Source organism: Myotis yumanensis, unplaced genomic scaffold (genome assembly GCF_028538775.1).
Source record: "Myotis yumanensis isolate MYYU_CA2020_CCGP unplaced genomic scaffold, mMyoYum1.0.hap1 SCAF_9, whole genome shotgun sequence".
Lineage (NCBI taxonomy): Eukaryota > Metazoa > Chordata > Mammalia > Chiroptera > Vespertilionidae > Myotis > Myotis yumanensis.
The window spans coordinates 72,767,699-72,771,602 of record NW_027223760.1 but is presented as its reverse complement, the minus strand read 5'-3'; positions in this window follow the sequence as shown (position 1 = coordinate 72,771,602).

The following is a 3,904-nucleotide window of genomic DNA, read 5'->3' as shown; positions in this document are numbered from 1 at the left end:
CTGTTAGAGGTGTTGCAAGTTGAATAAGAAAATGACCGTAACGCATTAAGAGTTTCTACAGATAGCTGAGTCATAATTAAAGTGACTTTATTTCTAGAAAGTCAAGGTCGGATAAACTGGATGACTGAGGGGGAAGGCGCAACAGGAGGCGAGGCAGGGGAACTTGAAGAAGGCTTTTTCAGCCACATGCTTCCTGTGCTGATGTGAAGCTCATAGGCTACGTGGTATTCACATTATTCTTTGGTTCCATGGAAAATGGGAGGTCAGTTCTAGGCTCATAGCTGAGCACTAGACAAAAGGCTCCAGCTAGCTTGGGAACCATGTCAACTTAGTTTATATACAAGTATTGGGCCAAATGAGAAAAATATTTTAGCCGAACATTATATCCCAGAGCATTCCACATAGACTACTATTCAATATTCAAGCATAAACTGTATTTTTTTTTTTTACTCCTGGCTATATATTTTGTATTGTAAAAGCAGGTATTACCTTCATTTTTTGACCTTTCTCACATATCAGAGTGGTAATGTCAAATACTATGGCATTATTACAATACTTAAAATGTCATTTTGCCTTACAGCAAAGTAACAGTGTGAGCTGTCACGTTCCAAGAGGCTTCTCTGAAAGGAAAAGGGTGACCAATCCGAGTCTAGAATTAGGGAAAGAGGGACAGAGAGATAAGGAGGGCTATCAAAGGCGCCACCATTGTAGCTGCTTCTGCAGTTCCCCGATACAGACAGGAGGAAGCAAGCCAGTGAGAGTCCTGAGCCTTGAACTCCTTGATCTACCAGCAAGACAGGAAAACAGTGCTGAAGAATTTGTCAGCTATCAGGTTCTTAAGAACAGTTGAACAGTGTTATGGAATATACGTTGGGTTCTGTTCTCCAGTGTTTCTAGCAAAAAAAAAGGTTTGTACTCCTGTTTCAGATAGAATGGCCACACTAAGAATTTAGAATACCTCATAGGGCAGTGATGGCAAACCTATGACACGCGTGTCAGAGGTGACACGCGAACTCATTTTTTTGGTTGATTTTTCTTTGTTAAATGGCATTTAAATATATAAAATAAATATCAAAAATATAAGTCTTTGTTTTACTATGGTTGCAAATATCAAAAAATTTCTATATGTGACACGGCACCAGAGTTAAGTTAGGGATTTTCAAAATGCTGACACGCCGAGCTCAAAAGGTTTGCTATCACTGTCATAGGCTATACTTTTTATTTATTTTTATTTTTATTTTTATTTTTTTTAAAATATATTTTATTGATTTTTTACAGAGAGGAAGGGAGAGAGACAGAGAGTCAGAAACATCGATGAGAGAGAAACATCGACCAGCTGCCTCCTGCACATCTCCCACTGGGGATGTGCCCGCAACCCAGGTACACGCCCTTGACCGGAATCGAACCTGGGACCCTTCAGTCCGCAGGCCGACGCTCTATCCACTGAGCCAAACCGGTTTCGGCGGCTATACTTTTTAAAGCCTCTAGGACAGTGGTTGGCAAACTGTGGTTCGTGAGCCACATGCGGGTCTTTGGTCCCTTGAGTGTGGCTCTTCCACAAAATACCACGTGCGGGAGCGCATGTACAGTGCAATTCAAACTTCGTGGCCCATGCACAGAAGTTGGTATTTTGTGGAACAGCCACACTCAAGGGGCCAAAGAGCCGCATGTGGCTCGCGAGCCGCAGTTTGTCGACCACTGCTCTAGGATATCAGTCATTATATCAGAAACTTGAGCAAAATACAACTTAGTTATGGAAGACTTTCAGAAAACGGCATTTCATCTCCAAGTCTAGCTAACACACCAGTTACTTTAAAGGACTAGTTCTAGATTCTTCAGTGGCCTGTTAGTGGTGATACGTTCCTAGGCCAGAGGGACCTCGCTGGTACACATGGCCCAGGAGAAGCTGGCCAGTGATGCTTCCCTCTTCTGTTTTCTCCTTACCCAATAGCCCTTACTCTCTATTACATTGCTCTCAAGAAAGGATTTGATCAATTTCTTTCTCCAAAGAGGCAGAAAGAGAAAATGACAAACAAAGGTTTGATGTGTTCTTTTTTTTTTCTTCAGGAGGATTCTCATTAGGGAACTAAGGACTTCAAGCATCAGTTATCCCGATGGGAAGGAATTTGGGGTGACAAGGAGAACATTGTCTATTCTACCAAGTTGCCTCTCTGCTTTTAGCAAGGCAAACCCCAATGGGTTCCCACTCACATGGTAGGCATACCCCTATGGCCCTTCAGAAATCATACTTGTCCTGTGTTGTGTGTCAGGGAAAACGGCTGAGTGGAGGAGGCATGTCCTCATGTCCTGTCGGGCTCTGCCTCAGGGGTTGGGTCTATGTGACTTCACAGCATTTACACGAGTTTCCAAGCTGAAGCCCCTCTTGGTGAGGGTGCAGACAGCATACTTGGAAGAGGGGCCAGTTGCTAAGAAAGGTAGCTGTCTTTTTTTCCTCAGGATGATTTTTATAAAGAATGCAAAGGGAAAACGTTATTACACAGTTGCAACAGATTATAATAAGAAATACCAAAACAACTGTAAGTATGAAACTATCCTCCTTCCCTTTATCCAGGAAATGCAATCCTCTCTTAATAGTAATGTTTCCTCTTGGTACGCCAGGAGGAAATTGTGGACTAACAATTTAACAAGGATCCAAACCGTGGAGCTTCCTGTACAACTCTTTTTTGTTGTTGTTGTTAATCCTCACCTGAGGATATTTTTTTTCCATTGATTTTTAGAGAGAGCAGAAAAAAGAGGGAGGAAGGAGGAGAGAGAGAAACATCGATTGGTTGCCTCCCACATGCACCCAAACCAAGCCGGGGGTCAAACCTGCAACTCTTTATTTCCTTGAAAACTCTACTAATCTAGGACAGTAATCTTGATAATAATATCAGCCTACTCTGTGGAGAACACTTAGATAGTTCAGATGGAAAAATTAAAAGCAATATTGTTTTTGAGGGTCTGCCATAAATGCCCTTAGAGACATATTAGCAAATGTTTTTAGAATGGAAGGAAGATATAATTCCAACGGGGGAAGCAAATGATATTGACAGTAACTATAATAGCAGCAGATATTAAACTCTAAATGTAAACCCGAGCTTAATCTTGAGACATAAATGTCCGTTTCCAAGGGGGAGAATGACAGGAGGTGATGGTTCTGTGCCAATGTCGCCATCGATTGCACAATAGCCTTTCAGTAATCTGTTCACAGATCTTATTTGTCTCACATTCTTCACCCTTATGATGAGGCTGTGATACTTGTGCATCACGTATTTCATAGGAAAACTTCAAATGAGAGCAAAAGCAGGGGTGCACTAAGCATTATTTTCTAATAAGCAGCAGTAAGGTGCTGCTGTGCGTTTTGACATTGCCATTATGTCTTGGCCTTGGCTGTGTGTTGAAATGTATTTCATAAGCATTTCTGGAGGTGAGTTTAGGCTTTTTGAAATACTGGCATATTTTTAGTAATTTCAAATTGGAAAGGTTCCTAAAAGCTTTATTAGCCTCTGATATATTCAGACATGTTCTGCATATAAAAAAAACGACTTGTATTATGAAGGCCAGGCTAAAAGGAGGGATACAAAATGAAGTTGACCAGGCCTCTGCCCTCATGGTGCTTCCAACCTAGGAGGGGAGACTGTTGTTTAACCAACATTTTAGCACCATGAGAGACTTGAAAAGAAAAATATTGGCATGGCAAGGAGGGAATAGAACTTCTAAGTGTGACAATTAGAGAAGGAAATTATACCAACAGTAACAACAACACTGATAATAGCTATGATTTTTAATGTCTTTTTATATTCAAGACACACTAAAAATGTTATCACATTTACTCTCCTCCAAAACTCTATGAAATAATTATTGTTACTGGCTAGAAAAGGTAGAAGCAAGGTATTGAGTTTGG